Genomic DNA, 22,432 nt, shown 5'->3' with positions numbered 1-22,432 from the left:
CCCGTCCTCCAGGGTGTGAAGCGGGTATGGAGGAGATCAAAACTCCAGACATCCAGAGGCCCCCAGAACACAAGAGACCATGGAAGACCAACAGAGGGGCAGCCGCGCCACTGTCCCAGTAAGAGCTGAGGAGAGTCCCAGATGAGGGCTCGCCCAGCAGCCGCGGAGCAGAAGTCAGGGGGAGTTGCAGTGACGCGCCCGTGAGCTCCGCCGGCCCCCAGCTGCGCCTGAGTGACCGAGCCCTAGGCCGAGAGGCCGGGGGCACCCCACCTCCAAAGGGGCCCGAGCGAGCCCCAGGCCCCAGGCCCCGACAAGCGGCCGCCAAGGAGTGAGCCGGTGTGTACCCGGACGCCCACCCCCAGACACAAAGAACCACCAACACACCGACACCTGAGGGAGTCCGCCACCGGCAGGGGAAGTGGTGGTGGGTGGAGATAGGCCTCCAAACCTTGGAGGGCCTGAGGTGTCCCCAGAGAGGTGGCGTCTGGTACCCAACCTGACATATAGACACAGACATACAGGCACACACAGACACAAACATCCATTCCCACCCTCATGCTCTCATTGCCGGGGTTGTGGGCGGGTGGGTGCATGGGGGCCCGGCCCGGCCCTGGAGCAGGGTGCCGCCGGTGCATCGAGCCGCCTGGGGGGCTCTTCAACTGGTGGGGGGGATGGTCACATCTTGCAGGAGCTTTCTTCTCTCAGGAACTCTCTGCAGGAGGGGGAGATACAGGAGAGGTGGAGGAAGATCTCAGCCTGGGCGTTTACCGTCTTATGTAGTCTGGAAGATGTGTGGATGGTGGGGTGGGTGCAGTTTTCTCTGTGGTGGGGTTGGGTGGACTGTCCAGGGCTCTGTGGAGCCGGGGGGCGCTACTGCACTGGGCCCCGGTCTGATGGGCCTGGGCCCCCCTTCCCTGGCGGGTCGCGGAGGGTGGGAGTGCCTACTGGGGTCAGCGGGGGAGCTGGCCCCAGGGAGGGGTTACCTGCCCCTCCCTTCCTTCCCTCCCCATCTCCAGCTGCCTCCCTCTTCCCGCTCCTCCACAACCACCCACACATGCAGGGCCTTGGAGTGGGGGTATGTCACCAGGGTGCAGAGGAGGCTACCCCCCCCCCCCCCCCCCCCGTCGTCCCCTTCTGGCTGCCTCTGCCTCAATTTTATCCCACAACTTAGACATTCACATTATTCACACTCTCATTACACATACATATAGGATCTTGGGGGTGGGCACAATCACGGAGTCCAAATCACCATCAGGGTGTATACCTCACCCCTGACGTCGTTGCCCACCTCTCAATTTTAAATACACTTAGTCATTGAGGGTTAGCAGGAGGGACTATGCGCTTACCTGCTGCTCCTTGGCAGGTAGCTCCATGCCCTCCTGGGTTTTAATTGCACCTTAGAACACATATGCATCAACACTACAATGAGCGGGTGGAGGGAGGTTTGGAGTCTTCTCCCACCCCCATTCTCTGCGGCCTGCTGGAGCGGGAGGGCTAGTAGGAGGAGTTGGCCGTCCGACTGCGGTCTGGGGCCTCCCTGCTGCTGCGGAGTCGGGGTGGTCTGCCTCTCCCCACCGCAGGGAAAAGGGTAACACCACCTGGGTCTGGGTGCAATTCCCCCCTCCAGGGGCAAGGGTACCTAGACCCGGTTTGTAGAGTACGCTTGGGGAGTGTGATCCTGTGCACCTGTTTTTAGAGTGTGATCAGATGTCTTTTCCTCTGGGGTTTTTTTTCTCTCTCTGCATCTCTCCATACGGCAGTGTGTAAAGTGTAAAGTAAAAGTAAAGTGTAAAGTAAAGTGTGCGTGTTAGTCCCCATAGGGAAAAAGTTCCTCTGCATTTAACTCGTTCACCTAGTGAAGCAGTGGGCAGCCACCGGTGCAGCGCCCGGGGAGCAGTGTGTAGGGACGGCACCTTGCTCAGGGGTACCTCAGGGTAGCCGTTCAGTGGAGTCGAACCCCCGACCTTCCGATCATGGGGCCACCACTCTACCTACTGAGCTATCCCTGTTAATCTGCTTTATATATCTCTGTATTACTGTAGGGTCCTTACCATACAATTTAAAGCACATTGAGGTGACTGTTGTTGTGATTTGGTGCTATATAAATAAAATTGAATTGAATTTTGGTTATTTAATTGGTTATTTAATAGCCTTGGAATAACACACCTTTTCACCTATTAATTTGGTGTCTCTTACTTTGAGTCTAATGCAATAGTATTGTAAGAATGTATAGCTGTGCGAGGGGTGGTGCTAGACTGTATTGTTCTATTAAATACTTAGCATCTCAACATGTTGACAGTGACTGAGCTGAGCAGGTATAATGTTCATCCTCAGGGGTAGTTCAAATCTGCCCACCATAGTTAATACCCTCACTCAGTAGCTGTTGAGCTTTTTCATTCTTAAACCAAAAGTTGACAGTGTAGAACATTCAGGTAACACATAGTTTGCATGATTCATTCCTCTGGAATATTGAAAACTTCAGAACTTTTTCTGGCAGTCAAGTTGTCAAGATTTGTCTGCCTGGCTCTTGACAGACAGAAAAACTTTGAGCAGTTCTGTAGAAGGCGTCAAAAGAAAACATAATATTATAATAATTATGCAGCATGAAATCTATGTGACTGAAAAAAAGCTGCTGGACATCTGAAGAAGTAAGGGTTAATTAGAAGAAATGTGAGCATGAGGCAGAGAAAGATAATACTCACTGTTCAACTGTTTCTCCGTTATAATAATCACTTTTTGTATTGTGCAATTTTTTGCTGCCACACAATGGACCAACATTTTCTTCTCTCCACCGTCATGTAGTGAGGTATATCTTGTGATTTATAAGCCAGCTTCTTGCCATGACTGATTATAAGTGTCTTCCTTTGCTTGTTCCCCGTAATCACAGGGGTTGTTACTAAGATGATGAACGCATCGCTTTTCTCATCGTGATAACTGATGCAGATTATCATACAAACAGCACTCAAATTACACATCAGCCTCTGGAAAGAATTGTTTGGCTACATATTGTGTTTTGGTAGCAGTATAATCACTTATTGTAATTCATTAGATTTTATATGCAAGTTGGCTTACCACATTTGAAAAACAAAAATAAGCCTTTCCAAACCTGAGAATCAAAATGTTGAATAAATTGTGAGAAGTCTGTTTCCGTTTTTTTTTCCTCACACCTTCGCAGTTTAGTTTTAGATCAGTGTCAGCATCTCTTCCCCACCTCTTTCACTCTTTCTCTTCTTCTCTCACTCTGATGTTTACAGTCTCTAAAACCATGTCAGATTGAATTGGTCATTATCTCGTTTTTCCCCTGAGGAAAGGGATACAGTTACTGTTTGTGTGTTAGAGCGCGTGTGTGAGTTTGAAAGATGTCTTGTCTCCTTCAATAATTCATCAGGTTTCTGCTATTGCAGCTCATGTGATGCTCGAGGGGGAGGGAGTAAAGGGGAGATACCAAGAGAGGCAGAGAGAGGAAGACGCACCGAGATCTGACAGATTTTATTTTGTGTAGCTGTAATTGATTTTCCATATCCCTTACTGTATCACTTTCTACAGCATGTTTTAAAAACTCATCATTTCCACTCAAGGTTTAGAAAACAGTATCAATTTGGTTTTCCTCCAGAAAGCAAATGTTTATTAAATTAACAGACAATATACTAAATAGAGACTTGAGATAGACTGGTGACCTATCCAGATTGTCCATTTGACAGCTTAGATAGACTTGCATCATTTCATGCTGCTTTTCTATTGATTGGCTTGTATTTGTATCAGAATTGTGGTCTCAGGGCGTGTCTGGTCACAAGAAAACAGATAAGTTTTTACTTTTGATTTATGACTGCTCATTTGGAGCCATGATTTAAGATATCACATTTCTTACACAATGGTAATCCTTTGTCTTGGTTAGCCAAAAATTGCTCGATGTGTGGTTTAAAACCAAGACTGCTTATAAACTTATCAAGTAGAAAAAGTTGAGAAATAAAGAATTCCCCCAAAATGGGCCGTAACAGAAATCATAATAAATTTGCAGTAAAACTATTATGTTATCCCAATTTTTAGATTTGGTTTACTGTAAATAGGTTGCATTTTGTGCACGTTTTTACATGTATTTTTTCCTCAAACGTGTTTCCTTGTTGAACATGTGGTTTTACTACTATCCTTGTTATCTAGCCTAAGCTTAGGCTAGACGTGCTTAATTATGTGACAATGTTGGATTCTATTTTATATTCATATACTGATGAAGTTTAAAAAAATAAAATAAGTCCCTGCAACACTTTCATTTATGATATGCAAACTCTGGGTAAATCAAAGCAATAGCGACAATTCTCTGAATTTTGAGAGGGTTATTATAGCAGATTGCTAAGTGTCTGAGAATGTTTTGATGTTACAGTTTGTTTTATTCTTACAATGTTATGCATGCAGTGATGCAGCTGAGTTTGACCCTTTTGACTCGTAGTGGTCATCTTTCATAAAACTGACACTGCATGCACTGATATGCAAGGACCAGCATACAGAGTAGAGTGTTTTAATCCAATACAGGAAAATTAGGCACATTTTCAGCATGTCCCTATCTCTAAAGGTAGTCTATTAAACATTTACAAACTATTGCATAGTTTGTGGTCACAATTTGGAACCAGAAACCATGTACCTTTATGAGTTTATTAACCTTTACCTTAGTAAGTTAAACTTTCTATTTTGTTTTCTGTATTTGTACTTTAATTACACTCTTCCATGAATATGTTTCCTTAACTGTCACTCAAATAGCACAATACCATCAACAGCACACTTTCCCTCAAGATTAGTGATGGCTGTGGTTCAGGACGTAGAGTTGGAAAGTTAGTGGTTCAAACCCTTGCTTTTGTGAAACTTCCTTGGGCAAGAAATTGAAATGCCAGGTCCCCTTGATCATCTGGATGTTAAGCTATAAGCATTTAGGTGTAGAAAAAGGCACCCTGTATGTATTTGTTAATGAGGCTTATGGTGAAAAAGAGCTTTGAGCACTTAAATTGAGTACAAAAGCACATAATAGTTCAGGCTTTTTCTTCAATAAGACTTTGTTATGTTTCCAAACATTTTTGTATTTAGTGAAACCCAGAAGGCTCTGAAAATAAGATCAAGGTTTAGAAAGACTGCAATTTTGCTTTCCGGAGTCACCAAAGTTATTACAACAGACAAAAAACATCCCATTTTGAAGCTGTGGTCATGCTGTTTTATCCAACAGTTGTAGAGATATTTCACACAAAACCACAAGAGTGGACCTCCTGGTGGCATATGGAGAAAAGTCAGCGGGATTTGTCCTCTGGGGACCGCAGGAGTCCGAAACAATTTCCCACAGCTTGTTGAGATATTGCCTGTCTTGACCAACGCATAGGGCAAACCAATCTAGAAACGGACATGGCCATTGCCATTTCATACTATAAAGGCATATAGTAGGAAAACTGCTCCTGTACAGGATTCATTCAACTGGAATTCAGGTATTACATTTCAGCAACACAGTCTGCACCATACTCCTGCTGCGAAGTCCTAATAGAGAAGAATCCAGTTTATTGTAAGCCCTGTGTGTTGGTGGGAATCTGTGGTGGTGAGTATTTTCTGCTCTGTGTTGAGGGTCAGAAATGGCAGTTGAAATGGATAAAAACCATATTGAGCACAATAATCAAGATCTGTAACAACTCTTAAAGTTATTCCAGACATTGGAGATACTTCTAGTATGTCACTGCCAACTTTAGACCCATTTTCTGAGGCGTTACACAACCACTCTCCAATCAGATGTCACAGTGTTGTCAGAGTAACAGCTGGGCGGATGTCCTGTTTCAGGCTGACTTTCAAACCCAGAGAGACATGAGTAACCAGATTTAAGCCAGATGGTGTTTTTATGCTGTATGTTATTTAAACTTTTAATGTTGAAGATATTGACATGTGTTTGAAGGAGAAACCGCTCATTTAAAAGTCATTTGGTGAAGTTCAGTTTTTATTATTTTAAACAGTGGAGTCCTTTCATTGTTAGTTGTAGAGTTTGTGCTATTTTTTAATCTAAACCATTATTACATTAGACACTATCAGTAAAGCTACTTATGCATCAAACAGTTAATACTAAGTCTATATTTACACCTTCTTTTGGCTTTTGATGTGTTTATTGCAAAATCTGCAAAGCAAATTTATGCACATGTTTTGTGATGTGGAATCTGATAAGGTTTGTTTTATTCATAGTTATAATCCATATAAATTACATTACACACTAGAGGATAGCATGTGCTCATACAGGGATTTGTATCACTGATTACACATTAAGCACCATTCAAAACGAAGTGTAAAATTGCTTTACAAGAACAAATGGAACACTACAGTTAATCTGACCAAAATAGATAGTGCATTAGTGCAGTTTTTATTTTGATCAGCTCAGATTGTATACATTTATGTTCTCATTTCTGTATAACGGCATTGGATGAGTAGCATTTTGCCCATCTTTAACCATGCTTTTGGATTTTTTTTCCCGGGATCTGGATGTTCCCACTTAATAAACAGTTGTGTGATGGACTTACCTTTATCATTTCCTTCACTTTGTCACCTTTGTGACACCCCTAATTCTGTATGATAGACTGACTCTGTCATGTTGCATGTGCTAACAACGGCAGTCCCAATGATCGAGCAGTTAGCTGGGGAAAGACATAGGAAGAATAGTGAAGCAAAATGGTCATATGCATTGGCTAAATAAAGGGAGATTGATTATGCGTATGTCACACTTTTGATGAGAGAGAGACAGAGTGAGATGGATGTGGGAGTAAAAATGAATACGTTTATGTATATGCGTGTTGGAGGCTGACACAAGAATTGTTTGACAGCTTTAATTAAACTCAGCTGAGTCAGGCGGCTGAGCTGCGACTTCAGTCACAATTTAATGAGCCACACACGCAGCAGCCCACACGGAATAAGGTGCATTTCTTTAAACCTCCCTCTTTTCTTCTGCCTGTCTTGTGTGTGTTTGTTTACAAAGGGAGTCCCCATTATGTGAGACATTAATTTTTAAGATGAAAACAGGGTTTGGGTTTTGGCAGGTAGTAGTTACGACTAAGGTAAGTCTTAAGAACATGATTGTAAGTCAATAAAGTTCTCTAAAGTCATGAAAAAATGGGAACAGAACTAAGCATGTGTGTGAGTGTGTACATGTATGTGAGCGCACTCCTGTGAAAGCACAAGCCTTTGGCTTATTTCCAGTGACTTCCTCGTGGATTTTCAGTTGGATAGTACGGTGTGCTCAGATGCTGCTGATCAATACGAGGAGCTTCCTTTTTTTCAAACTGACAGAAAAAAAAAATGTTCCTTTCCAGCCAGTTTTGGCAGGCATGGCTTCGCTTTGGATGGGACTTTTTTAATTGCTGCAATTAAGAGATTTGCTTTGCCAAAACCTTTTATTTGCACAGCATTAGAGCCTCACTGACATATTGGTGGTCCAATATTATCAGCTTATGTTGGCTTATCACAGATATGTTGTAACCAGCATGTATGTTAGACCAGCGGTCCCCAACCTTTTTTGCGGCACGGACCGGTTTATGCCCGACAACATTTTCACGGACCGGCCTTTAAGGTGTCGCGGATAAATACAACAAAATAAAACTAGTACCGGTACCGAAAAAAAGAAGATTTATTCATAACACACGTGAAAAGACCCAGGAAAACCGAGTTAACAATAAAAACGATAACAAAATAACGCTGAAAACCGATAAAAACCCTGAAAACCATACATTTCACACCTGAGCCTCAACTCTCGCGGCCCGGTACCAAACGACTCACGGACCGATACCGGTCCGAGGCCCGGGGGTTGGGGACCGCTGTGTTAGACGATTAGAGATGGATCTTATATAGCACTTTTCTACTTTCCCAGTGCCCTCAAACTACTTTATACAACACTATTTCTATGCACAAGTGCTTTCTATTTAACATTCAGAGAGAAACTTGGGGTTAGTAGCTTTCCTAAGGACATTTGGCATGCAGAGTGGAGTAACAAGGGATCGAACCGCCAAACTTCTAGCAGATGACCTGCTTTACCACCTGAGCTACAGCCACCCCTTATTGCTGGCATTGCTAAAAAAAAAAAAAAAAAAAAAAGCATCAGAGTTTGTCCCTTTTCACGCTGAGATCTGATATCACTAAATGATTCGGCGTAATATTTAAAATGCTGCTCATACTAGATACTACCAGAGCATTCTAGGAGCAATAGTATAGAACAACGTAACTGTAACTGGCACTGTATCAGTTGGTATACTAGGAATTGTTTAAGTTGTTAGCTTGATGTTGTTGTGTATAGCAGCTTCTTGCATGGGATCTTGTTCGCCTATTAATGTATTCTTTTAATTGATATGTTAGAGCCAAGGCAATGTTGCATAGAGCTAATAAAGCCTGTTGCAGCTGCCTATTGAAAGGCGTGTTTTTTTTTTTTTTGTTTTTTTTTTGCCTCTCCCGTTTGGCTCTTTTGCCATCAGAATTGTTGTCTAAAGGCAAAGTAAGATGCCCAACGGATTTACTTTACCAAATTGACCATCCCAGCCTTGCCATAATGGCAAGTATAGAAAGGCGTGTTAATCAAGTGTCACTTAGTGTTACTGGTTAATGCAGGTAGTTGGAAAGAAATTGTTGGACTGTACATAAGTAATTAAGTGCACATACAGACGAACAACCACACACAGAGATATTTGGAACCTAATAGAAGATCCAATCAGGCTGACATGTGGTTTAAGTGCTCTGTTTAATGATCTTAAGTAGATTGTTTTTGAAGTATTCAACAACAGTGTACAATACTTTGATTTGCACTAGTATTAATCTACTCTTGTGTATACATGCAGATACATACACTCAGATGAAAAAGTTTATGACCCTTGCTTTTATGTGTTCTCGCTTTTATTACAGCAACTTTTCATGGTGAGAGCTTTGACATTTAAATGGAAATGGCCAGTATCAACCCACTCTGACTTTCTCTAACTGGCTGCTGAGAAAGAGAGAGTGGGTGAGAATTTCTGTGGCTCACTTCCAGTGAAAGCACTATTTATCATAATGTTTTTACCTGTATTTGTGTGTACTTGTATGTGTGTGGTATGTGTGTGCCATGTGTAGCCAAAGGGCAAGAAGGACACTGCCTGCTTTAGTTGAAATTCTGTCAATTCAACCTCTGTTGTTTCACTTTCTGGATTTCAGAAACTGTATTACTGTTAACTGTTGGATCTCTAGGGAAAACACTTTAAAGAGTTTTAATACTGATCAAAGCTGATACCCTGATTTAATTCAACCAATTAACTGATTCTATTGCTGATTCCCACTAGACTAGGTGATAACTGATTGTCATAATAATAATATTAACAACGAGTCCAAGAATGTGTCATCTGTTCCAGCCTAAACTGTAACTGTTTCTTTGTAATTGGAAAGTAATTACACTGTAATACATGTATGCAGTATTACTATAAATGACACAGTATTGTTGGTAAATATTATTTCTACTGTAAATCCTTTTACATGAATAAATAACCAGTCAGTGGCTGATTCATTGTTGACTCAAATTCAAATGTAGATTCTGCCTCAGTTAACCTGAATCAATATGTATTAAGCATTAGTTAATAAGCATTAGTTAATGCACTGTTAATATGTTTATGTGTAAAAATCTTTTTGAACATTATCTGCATTAGTATTTTATATTATAATTTTTATGTAAAATGTGAATAAATCCTTGAATCGCTACCTTATCGTGGTGGAGGGGTTTCTGTGTCCCAGGGATCCCAGGGGCTATGTTGTCTGGGGGCTTTTGCCCCCTGGTAGGGTCTCCCATGGCAAACTGGCCCTGGGTGAGGGACCAGACAAAGAGCGATTCATAAGACCCTTATGAAAAGGACACCGAGGGAACAGTTTACCCTGCCCGGGATAGGGTTACCGGGGCCCCGCCCTGGAGCCAGGCCCGTGGAGGGTGCCCGAGGGCGAGCGTCTGGTGGCCGGGCCTTAGTCCATGGGGCCCGGCCGGGCACAGCCCGAAGAGGAGACATGGGCCCATCCTCCCGCAGGCCCACCACCCGCAGGAGGCGCCATAGGGGTCGGGTGCATTGTGTGCCGGGTGGCGGCCAGGAGCGGAGGCCCTGGCGGACTGACCCCCGGCTGCCAAGACTGGCAATAGGGACATGGAATGTCACATCTCTGGTGGGGAAGGAGCCTGAGTTAGTGCGTGAGGTTGAGAGGTACCGGCTAGATATAGTCGGGCTCACCTCTACGCATGGCTTGGGCTCTGGAACCAGTCTCCTGGAGAGGGGCTGGACTCTGTCTCAGTCTGGAGTTGCCCCTGGTGAGAGGCGGCGGGCTGGGGTGGGTATTCTAATATCCCCTCGGCTTGCTGCCGGTACGTTGGGGTTTTTCCCGGTGGACGAGAGGGTTTGTTCCCTGCGCCTTAGGGTCGGGGAACGGGTCCTGACTGTCATCTGCGCTTATGCGCCGAGTGGCAGTTCAGAGTACCCAGCCTTCTTAGAGTCCCTGGGGGGGGGGGTGCTGGAGGGTGCTCCACCTGGAGGGGCGTGATTGGGAGGAACGGCCTCCCTGATCTGAACCCGAGCGGTGCTTTGTTATTGGACTTCTGTGGTAATCACAGTTTGGCCATAACGAACACCCTGTTCGAACATAAGAGTGTCCGTAAGTGCACGTGGCACCAGGACGCTCTAGGCCGTAGGTCGATGATCGATTTTGTAATCGTATCAGCAGACCTGCGACCATATGTTCTGGACACTCGGGTAAAGAGAGGGGCTGAGCTGTCAACTGATCACCACCTGGTGGTGAGTTGGATCAGGTGGCGGGGGAGGACGCTGGACAGACCTGGTGCACCTAAACGCGTAGTGAGGGTGTGCTGGGAACGTCTAGCAGAGGCCCCAGTCCGCGAGATCTTCAACGCACACCTCCGGCAGAGCTTCAACAGCATTCCGAGGGAGACTGGGGACATTGAGTCCGAATGGACCATGTTCAGCGCCTCCATTGCCGAAGCTGCTGCATTGAGCTGCGGCCGCAAGGTGGTTGGTGCCTGCCGTGGTGGTAATCCCCGAACCAAATGGTGGACACCAGAGGTGAAGGGAGCCATCAGGCTGAAGAAGGAGTCCTATCGAGCTTGGTTAGCCTGTGGGACTCCGGAGGCAGCCGACAGGTATCGACAGGCCAAGCGGAATGCGGCTCGGGCAGTGGCTGAAGCAAAAACTCGGGTGTGGGAGGAGTTCGGAGAGGCCATGGAAAAAGACTTTCGGACTGCCTCGAAGAGATTCTGGCAAACCGTCAGACGTCTCAGGAGGGGAAAGCGGTGCTCTACCTGCACTGTGTATAGTGCTGGCGGAGCGCTGCTGACGTCGACTGAGAAAATTGTCAGGCGGTGGAAGGAATACTTCGAGGACCTCCTTAATCCCACTGACACATCTTCCGAGGAGTAAGCAGAGTCTGGGGATGAGGGGAATGACCCGCCAATTTCTGGGGGCGAGGTCACTGAGGCAGTTAAACAACTCCTTGGTGGCAGAGCCCCTGGTGTTGATGAGGTCCGCCCCGAGTTCCTGAAGGCTCTGGACGTTGTAGGGCTGTCCTGGTTGACACGCCTCTGCAATGTTGCGTGGAGATCAGGGGCAGTACCTGTGGACTGGCAGACCGGGGTGGTGGTCCCCATCTTTAAGAAGGGGGACCGGAGGGTGTGTTCCAACTACAGGGGGATCACACTCCTCAGCCTCCCTGGGAAAGTCTATGCCAGGGTGCTGGAAAGGAGAGTTCGTCCGTTAGTCGAACCTCGGATACAGGAGGAACAATGCGGTTTTCGTCCTGGTCGCGGAACACTGGACCAGCTCTTTATCCTCTCCAGGATACTTGAGGGTGCATGGGAGGCCTCAGAATCTCATCTCTGATTTTTGCAGATGATGTGGTTCTGTTGGCTTCATCGGGTGAGGGCCTCCAGCTCGCACTGGAACGGTTCGCAGCCGAGTGTGAAGCAGCGGGAATGAGGATCAGCACCTCCAAATCTGAGGCCATGGTTCTCAGCCGGAAAAGGGTGGAGTGCCCACTCCGGGTCGGGGATGAGTTCCTGCCCCAAGTGGAGGAGTTCAAGTATCTCGGGGTCTTGTTCGCGAGTGATGGGAGAAGGGAGCCGGAGATCGACAGACGGATTGGGGCTGCAGCTGCAGTAATGCGGACGCTGCACCGGTCCGTCGTGGTGAAGAGGGAGCTGAGTGTAAAAGCGAAGCTCTCAATTTACCGGTCGATCTACGTCCCTACCCTCACCTATGGCCACGAGCTGTGGGTAGTGACCGAAAGAACGAGATCGCGGATACAAGCAGCAGAAATGAGCTTCCTCCGAAGGGTGGCTGGCCTCTCCCTTAGGGTGAGAAGTTCGGCCATCCGGGAGGGGCTCAGAGTAGAGCAGCTGCTGCTCCACATCGAAAGGAGCCAGCTGAGGTGGTTCGGGCATCTGACAAGGATGCCCCCTGGGCGCCTCCTGGGTGAGGTGTTCCAGGCATGTCCCACCGGGAGGAGGCCCCGGGGCAGACCCAGGACACGCTGGAGAGATTATATCTCTCGGCTGGCCTGGGAACACCTTGGTATTCCCCCGGATAAGCTGGAGGAGGTGGCTGGGGAGAGGGAGGTCTGGGCCTCTTTGCTTAGGCTGCTGCCCCCGCGACCCGGTCCCGGATAAAGCGGATGAAGATGGATGGATGGATGTGAATAAATACAGTGAGGGCCCATTATGTGTATGGCTACAGTAAATTATATTTTCACTCACTGTAGTTTTTTTTTTTTTGTGTGTGTGTGTGTGTGTGTACATATTTACTTTTTTCAAACTTTTTGTTTAGGTTTACATGATGAGATTACTAGCTATTGCTTTATGGGAGAGCATTATGGTATTAGGAAATGATTTCATATTTAAGGTCCAATGTTTTCGAACCACTTGAACCTCGTCATATAGACAGATTTCATCAGAACATCTGGTGAAATCCATTTTTTTTTCTTTTTGTTAGAATTATTAACTACTGAACTCCTTATGTTATTGTATCGTTATTCTAAGTCATAGACAGATTGACTTTTTTCATTTAGTTTGTGGTAGAAGTGATGGTGGTAAGGTCTGCCTAGTTTTATTGCCATATATAAAACTATTTGTTGTGGTTGCAATGTTTGCCCTTCTCTCCTAACTTTATTCACTGTGACAGAGAACCGTGGTTGCAGGGAACAGAATTTTGAAGTGGACGTAACTTAGATTTGTTTTCATTAAAGAGCTTTGTTTTTCAAAAAGTGTGAAAAATGTTCACAGTTATAGAAAAGTAGAAATAAAGTAAAAGTTATAGATAGCTTGACACAATATCAGGATTTTTTTTGCCCGTTTAAGGCAACATCTTTTAGGGGACACAAACACACCGTGATCTCAGCTCACATTAAACTGGAGAGTTTGTGTCAATTTGGATATGAAATTAAAATAAATGTAGCATAATTTCTTTAATCGCAGGGTAATTTTGTTGTTTTTCTGTCATGTCTTACCTGACGGAACAACAGGTAAGTCTGTATTTCTCTTTCTTTATTGTAACACAGAGGCAAATGTTTGCTGAGCTCTAATCTTGGGATCATCAAAACAAATATACGATAGCTGTCAAAGAATAAACATAAGTGGTACAGCACAAAACTTAATGACTATTTATCAGCATGTGCTATTACGTTTATTTTCTGGTTGGCAAGTAATTGGGACTCGAGGGATTGTGGCATTTGTTTTCAGCTGGGTTATATAAACACGTACCTACAGAGATTTGCGCCGCTGGCAAGACGGTTTGTGGCTCTCAGCGTGTCAGTGTGTTTGTGGGTTATGTGTCTTAGTAGGTAGAGCTTTGGTGACTGCATTGTAGACCTTGAGGCTCGAGTGTGACAACTGAGATATGTAACCCTGCTCATCTCCACAGACACGGTACAGTTTGATTTCACCACAGTTTGATGGGGCTCCAATGCACTACAAAAAAGCAGGGAAAAATCTAATGCCTTTAGTCTCTGACCGTGGTTCACTGATAACACTACTGATGTATGTGGAAATGTAGCCCTCTTGTACAATTTTATACCACTGTTGTGGGAATGATTATCCTGATATAGTTTTCACAGCATTTTTTTTCCACTTCTGACTAGAGGGTAAAAACCTGCCAACTGGCAAACAGATGTCTGCACCATTATTTAAGGTACATCTGGACAGGACACAGACTACAATTTAGCATGTTGCACAGTAATAATAAATCAAAGATTCAGTAGGATATTGTACTGATATGCTTAGAGTGATTTAAAAAAAATCAGTTAAACTTACTGGCTGCAGTGTAAAGTATGGTACTTAGAAATTTATAACAAAATCCAGTATAGTATTCAGTATAGTTATTTCAGTTAGGTCAGTTCTTACACAGTTTTAAACAAGTTGGGGAGGTAGTGTTGTAAGTAAAGACATTAAAAAAGAAATATACTGTGTATCAGTTCTGTTATAACAATTCCTTATGAGTGCAGCATTTACCTCTAAAACACTGAGCCAGCAGGCTGTAAAGTTTATTTATCAAGTGGAACCTCTTTAGTTTGCCTTAGTAAGAACGTCTTCCTATCCTAGTCGATGTATGCAATCCAAGTAATAGAAAGTCGCTATCAAATGCTGTGGTTGCTGATGGTGCATAAAATTACACTTTTCATACAGTCTTACTGTATTATGGCAACACTAGCTGCTTCATTTGCAATAGAAATATGTTGCCCTGTAACAAGTTTCACAATGCCAGAATAAGTGCTATTGGTTAGTCTGACCTCGTCAGAAGAAAACCCAGAAATTCTAATATTGAACCATGACTCCTAAGACAATTAACAGTATTATTGTTGGGGTTTAAGATATAAGGATATAAGGAATCAAACTAAATGGTAAATAGAACTATATATAGCAAAATGCATCAACATCGTCTTGAGGTAGATTATATTTTTTTACCTTAACGTCAGGTATCCACTTCACATGGCAATGTCTAATTGTAACTGTCACTTACTGACCTAAACGCACATGGTAATTATGTGTGTGTGTATACAAATTCAAATTCAAAGACGCTTTATTGTAATGACAATATTGTTTATTAATTGTCATTTTTTTTAACAAGTCAAAGCATCAAAATCCAATTTATCATAAAATAAAAGATACACACAGATCAATACATATTAATTATCCAGTTCATTTCAACTTAATTTATTCTGTAAACAACTATAAATCATGCACGCATGTGTGTGAGTCCAGGTCCTCCAGCATAGTAACCCTACTATTACTACACTACTTACTTCTTCATTGCGGCGTTTTAGATAGATTTCTTTGCATTTTGTTATCATTTGGTTTATTAAAATTTGTGTTTGGAAAGCTGTGGCTAAGGTGTGTTTGAGGGAGGGAAGTTAGTGTCAGCACCATCTGATGCATATACGCTTTTAGAATTGTAGCTTTTTCCTGTTGTTGAAATTACCTCGTATTATTATTCATTTACTACTTTTTAAAAGCTACTTGTTTATCTTCAAAATAACTGAACCTTGAGGCGCAACCTTTGGTAATTGTTTTTTTTAATATAAGAAATGGAGTAGTTTTCATTTTACTGTCAAGGAAAGTCGTCAGTAACACTGTAAGGTAAACAAATAAAACAGTTTTTAAAAGTTCACTTTCTTTTTATTTTGGATTTTATTTTTTTGAACCCCTGAAGTCAAGTTTGCAGAGGTTCAGCAGTCCCTTACCTTTTCCTGAGTGGAATAAGAAATGCTCATATACCCTGCTATTATTTGAAAATCAATTTCAGACCCGACTCGCCCTGTTAATATTAAACCTAAACCTGTACAATGATTAAGGCTCAGAAGTGCTGTTGGGCAGGATGGCGAATATTGTGAAGGTAAACACACCCTTGGAGTTTATAATGCATTGAGTTCACTTAAGTTCTGCTGCTTCTTTATTTGTGCGTTCTGCTCAGAAATAGTAGATGGAGGCTGACAATCATCCCTTATACAAATTCTTGTATACTTAAAACTTTTCTAGTATAGTGTAGACTCAATAATTACATAGCTCAGCTTGGGTACATTTGTCTTTAATGATGGCCTACTTTGTGCACTTTTCTGAAAAATAACTTATCTTCAAAGGATAAGACTACTGTTTATTTTTTTCTTCTAGACAAATGGTGACATTTTACATTAAGATTCTTTTTTTTATTTAATACATATCAATGTATTTCTGTTAATATGCAGGAGAAGGTAAGAAGCTTTGAGTTTTAATAGATTAACCAGTAGAAGTATGAGAATTGTTTGCAGCAGCTTTTTCTGCAGTGAAGCACAAGCATAGGAGCCTGTTTATTCTACTTCTGGCAGTATATAGGACGAAGGATATAAATATTTGGGGTGCTCTATATTTTTGCTCTTTTTAGGTTTTTGTTCTCTCTCACCTAAGCTCTTTCCTTCAGTTTTTTTTTTTTTGCTGTTGCTGCTGCTTTTAAATGGAGATAGAAGGACCTATTACTAAAGCTAACTTTGCCTTCAAATTCAGATTCAGTCTTAGTGTGATTCAGTCTTCTTCTTGGCAGTAAAATTGGTATAGTTTGTCACCATAACTTCTTTGGTGTGCACTAAACATCGAACTGCCTTGAACTTTTGTGGGTGGAAAACCATGTAAAATAATTAACATTGAACACAAGTACCAGATATGTAAATGGTTTTTAAATGACAAAAATTGTTTGGTTTTAATGTTAAAGACTATACTGCCTTCTAGGCTAGAGGGATGACCCTCAAAAGTGCCTTGCTTAGTTTTCAAGATCACACAGATTCAGAACACAAAATTTATTACGGTGACTCGAATGAGCAGGAGGAAATTAAGCATCATTTGCATTTAGCTGAAGTCAAAGAAGTGGAGTCAGCAAGCCATACTCCTAAAAAACAGCTTGCAGCTAGCCGCTAATGGGAACGGGTCAAATTAGAACTTGAACATGGTTTTAAATAGCTTAAAATTAATTAAATTGACCTCTGCCAATCACACTCAGCAAGTCATGACATCATTTTTAACCTACTTAGTGATTATATCTAGCTTTGTTGAAGACGCTCTGCCAATATGAGTGAAATCTATTCTACAAAACTAATTATAAGTTAAATAAACTTGACATTTTCACCCTATTTACATCTTTTTTATTGTACTTTGACTACACCGTACACTTTTTAAATTAGGACAGCGACTATACCTGATGTAGAGAAAGGAGAAATAAAGCGAGAGTGGAGAATTATTGAGAAGCAGAGAGAGAAAGAATGTGGATGTTTAGGTATTATGACTTTGGAGGGGGGCTGAAGCTATAAGAATGTGAGAAAAGCTCCCCTCCGGATGGTTTATGCTGAAAAGTGTTGTATGGAATAATGAGAATTGTATGGAATAAATTGATTGTTGATTGAGCATTTATACACCGAGTGTTGTCCTTCCTTCAGCCCAAAGATCAAAGACCACATGCATATATATCGCTGGATTCACCACATTTTAGGTTTTTTTGCAATCCCTTTTTTGTGCTCTTGTACAATCTCAGCAAAAACTGCCTAAAATTTATATTAATACATTAATCTAATTGGCTCATAATTGAAATTTCCACCTGTGATGGCTGCACTTACAGCCACACAGTGGTAATATCACCATGTTAGTGTAGAGGCTTATAAGTAACATTGCATTCACATGTCTTTCTTTAAATATAGGAATTAATTTACAGGATAATAAATAACTGGTTTTGGTTTAGAATTCACTCACATATCCACATAACACTGCATTCTAAAATAAGTGCGCACATTTTAGTTTACACTGTTATGTATGATTAATCTTTTGTTTTCTGAGTTGCCTTCGTTGCAGCTGTTGATTAAGGAGCCAAGAGGTGGGAAAGGGGCGGAGCGAGCTTTAAAGGAAGGCTACAAATTGGTTCATGCCATAACTCAGGACCATGGGGGGGAATTGGAGTTCATTATGTTTGGTTTAGTTAGGTTTTGTGTGTTTTACCCCTTCTCCTGTTTTTGTGGGCTGATCAGCCACTATTTAAGTTTCCCCTTTGTCTCATTAAGTTAGGTCAGTTTGTGTGAGTAATCAGTTGAGTTGTCAACTTTGAGTAGAGTTTTGTTATTTTGACCTCTTTTATGGGCCCAAGATTTTGATTCTTTTTGCATGAGTTAACCAATTATGTTTTTTGGGTTAAATAAAAAATATTTTTTTTGGATTTTAACCTGTGCCTAAGTTTCCTTCACTGCTCGGTCCATCACACCACCTTTGAAGCTTTTTGTAATTGAAACAAAAATGGATGATTGTAATAGTGAAGCAGTACATCTGGATCCATTCCTCTTTTAACTTCAAAGGGTCATGCTGAGTGTATTGTGCTCATATTCTGTTACAACAGCACATATCCCAGTATGTATACCTGGGAATGTACAACTCTCAAATGTAAACGAAGAATAGTGAAATATTTATGTCGCCATATGTACACTAAACAGTGGGAGAGATTGGAGTGTAGAAAATAGTAGAGCGTAGTAGCAGAGTAAGAAGGGAAAGCAACCAAACGGAGGAGTATGAGTTTCGAAAGTGACAGGTCCATTATTTCTTTCATCCATTAATAACCAGCCTGGTCATTAGTTTGAGAAATGAATCCAGGCGCTCACAGAGACAAACAAACACATTGCTAATCTCTGTTCTCAAACAGAGTGTCAATAGCCCGACATAAATGAGAGGAATGGAAAGCAAGCAGAGAGGTCACAGTGGTGAGAAAGAGGAAAGTATACCGAAAAGAAAATATGGTAAGAGATTGTGACAGACAGTTAAAAAGCTGACGGGCATTGTCGGGGTTTTGTAGATGTAATTCACATAAATTGATGCTAAAGATATCAAATGGAGCAATGTAAATGAGGCAAAAGAGAGGAGAGGAAAGGAAAGGAAAGGAAAATGAAATGAAGTGGATGTGATTTCTGCTTGAGTTTGGGCAGTGATGGCTCTGTTATTTCCATCATCTGTGAGGAGCCAGCTAAGTCATTAGTGCTAGAAATGACTCTTTGTGGCACCGAGACAAACAAACATAGCACCGATGTCGACTCTCAAACAGAATGCCAATCAGCAGCTATATGTGTTTGTGATGAACGGTAATTAAACTGTGAGAAGGACAGAAAGAGATAGAAGCGGTCTGTGGTCTGTCCTGCATGCCTTCTTGCAGCATCGATTCCACAGTGAAATCAACAAATCACATTTCAGAAAGGAATGCCCGTTTGCTCTCTCACCACGTCTTCACACTTCCTAGCCCATCTTTCAGTTGTACCTTTTTTTTTTTCTGTTTTCATCTTGTTCTCAGACTCATACTAAACACACTTCCCACAGGTGTCTATTTGTCTTTTTCTTTGTCTTTGAAAAGGAGCTCATACAGTAGTAGTTGATGGAGTACAATAACAGAAATCCTGCAGATGGACAAGGTCAGAACCTTCAAATATACCTTCCGTGCCTGCAGGCAAGCTGCTTGGGTGTGTCTGTGCGAATGCCAATCGATGGCAGTAAATTCAACAAGAGCTCCAAACTAAGGCTGCAGATGTCGCTTTCTTTATAAGATGATAAATGGAAAATATAAAATTTTATCGATCTTCATGTGGACACTGGGTTTTGCAGTATAAACAGTAATATGCTTAGACCTAGAAGTAAAATTTAAAGCAATAAATTCAACAATATAATGCAAAAGGAAAATGGAGGATAAAATTTTATGAAGGCATATAATCATAAAAGGAAATGCAACCAACAGTTTTAAGTCAACTAATCCTAGTTCCTGTTTGAAACCTTAGTTTGACTATAGGCCAAGTCTTCGATTCAGTTCAGTTCAATTTTATTTATAAAGCACCAAATCACAACAGCAGTAGCTGTTACGTTTTATATTGTAAGGTAAAGACCCTACAATAATACAGAGAAAAACCAATTACACAGCAATTAGACTCCCCTATGGGCAATTACTTGGTGACAGTGGGAAGGAAAAACTTCCTTTTAACAGAAAGAAATGTCCGATAGAACCATGTGCAGGGAGGGGCAACCATCTGGTGTTGCTCACGGGAGGTCTTCAGCCTAAAATGTAATCACTGACCTTATTATGGTGATTGGCTTGAATCCACGCAATGTGAGGGTGTAAACAGATTAATATACCCCTTCTTCTGACTTTTCACTCACTGATGATGTCCTGAGACCCAAAGTTAGGATGCTTCTAATTGAGTAAACATTCATATACAGTTCACACATGCTTAAACGCAACAAAAACACACCCAAATGCACAGCTGCTGTCTTGGCTTCTTCGATTGCACTGCCAAGTCTGTATTGAATTTCTGTTTGGAGGCAGCCACCCGCCCTATTACGGTGTGTTCATCATATAAACTCACACTTAGACGCACATATAAAAAGTCTGATGTGACCAAATAGCTTTTAAAAAATGGGTAACCAGATACAGAAGTGCAGCCTTAGCACTAAGTGTGATGAGCACTTTATGAGTAGGAGGAATGCGGTGTCAGAAGGTGGAGTTGGAGGGAGCTATATAATGGACAATCACGTTGGTTCCTCTTAGCCACTTTAATTGCAGCAGACAGTTTTCTAATGAGCCGGGAGGAGAGGCCAGGCCATGTTCTCATCAGAAAAAAAAATTCTGTGTGGTGGTAAAAGTACAATTATAGTAACTTGTGCCTTATTAAGCCAGTCTGTTTTTTCTTGTTTAATGAAGTATTTCCAACATATAGTAGCAGTGCAGTTGTTTGTAACCGCTATATTTGTCATGTGCCCACTCCTGTAGAAACTCTGAGATTAGCAAGAGTTTTACCTTTTTGAAGACATGTTTATAATAATTCAGTGTGCATCACAGACAAAATATGAGTACTTTAGAGGATGCGTACCACTGTAAGAGGTTTTGGTAATAGTAGTATAAATATTCTGTCTGATGAGGGGACGAGATACCAATACAAATGATCTTTTTCTACAGCTAATTTCAAACTTCAATCTTAAATCTCCTCAAAGTGTTTTACAAAAACAAAAATCTTTTTAGATCTTGATCCTGTGTAACTAATTAAAGTACACAGAAGACAGAGAATCACGTTATTACTGCATAATTGCTAAAGTGATCAGTGAGCTGAGAGGAATGTCATGTAGAGGAGATATAAAGATTTCTTGATTACTTAGTTGGTATGAATTTGCCAGTTGTCTCTACTTAATCACATTGAAAAATGCTAATTGATACAGACTTGTTGGAAGATTTGAATATGTATATTTAAGCATTAAAGCAAATAAAAGTTAAAGCGACAAAGGCTTGTGTAACATCCATATTTTTTTTGTCCATTTCTTTGTGTGTGCTCTTGCCAATTACAGCTGCAAAAATGCTTTGTGCTTGCATTTGCATTAAGAGGTGATCTGTGCGAGCTGTAACACAAGTGCAATTTCATGGTAAATGGAGAACTGAAAATACACTTTTATGCTGGATTTGCATAAACTTTGTGTCTGTCTGCCTCAGTTTCGTTTAAGGCCACAGTTTGAGAAAACACGCTGAAGCACAAAAAAAATTCCATCCAGTGAAAGCGATCTTTCAGCCGTGTTTGTGTAACTGTAATTTTTGTTCCGGCAGGATCTAGACGTCAAAGCAACTAAGATTTTTTTTCCTCACCCCCCCCCCCCCCCCCCCCCCCCCAAAAAAAAATCCATGAATGCAGCCCAGTGCTTTCTCTTTCTGCATTTTATATTGTACAATATATTTTTTAGACAGGTATCCAAAATTATCTTCATGTAGACCCTCTCTATCATCTATATGTCTGCCTGCTTGCTGTGATGATCCCACATCAGCCTCTGTGTCACTGGGGAGCCTGGGGCCTTGATAAAAAATGATTTAATCGTGGTCTTTCACCGGAGCTTGTGTGCACGTGTGTGTATGTGTGCATGTATATGTGTGTGTGTACACTCGTGTCCTTTGCTGCCCTTCATTTTCAAATGACTTGGGTATTGCTTGAATCATAAATTCTAAAATAAATGAAAATGGATGAATACAGAATGAAACAAAAAATCCCTACTGTGAATAAAGAAACCTTGAAATTACAGTGTTACACAGCAGATTCCTTATTCACCCGCTACATTTATAGTTCCCAGGCTATTTAGTGGCACTTTTATCTAACTGTGCCTCGATCTCTGACCTCATGTGGAATTTGCTGGAAGCCTCACTTTGATTTGCTTATTGCTCATCTGTTGCTGTCTGCAATACATTGCCATAGATCTGAGAATGGAAAAACATGGAGTTAGTGCAACTGCACAGAATTATTTTGATGGGAGGAGAAATAGATCTCTTTGTTGGTAGGTATGGGGGTTAACTACCATTGAGCTTTAAGTCATAGCAGCTACTAACAGTCAAGAACATTTAATAAGCTGTTGCTCTTTAGGCAGCTC

At 42.0% G+C, this 22,432-nt stretch overlaps 1 protein-coding gene across 2 annotated transcripts in view; it reads left to right on the top strand.

Annotated features, from left to right (window-relative positions):
* The window catches only part of spock1 (SPARC (osteonectin), cwcv and kazal like domains proteoglycan 1), a 115,298-nt gene that overhangs the window by 12,746 nt on the left and 80,120 nt on the right, over window positions 1-22,432 (top strand). The window lies entirely within an intron of this gene.

Source organism: Mchenga conophoros, linkage group LG2, assembly GCF_057382185.1.
Source record: "Mchenga conophoros isolate Kocher_MC1m ecotype Shallow Benthic linkage group LG2, M_conophoros_male_GT1.1, whole genome shotgun sequence".
In the NCBI taxonomy this organism is placed as follows: domain Eukaryota; kingdom Metazoa; phylum Chordata; class Actinopteri; order Cichliformes; family Cichlidae; genus Mchenga; species Mchenga conophoros.
This window is presented reverse-complemented; position numbering and strand designations above follow the sequence as displayed.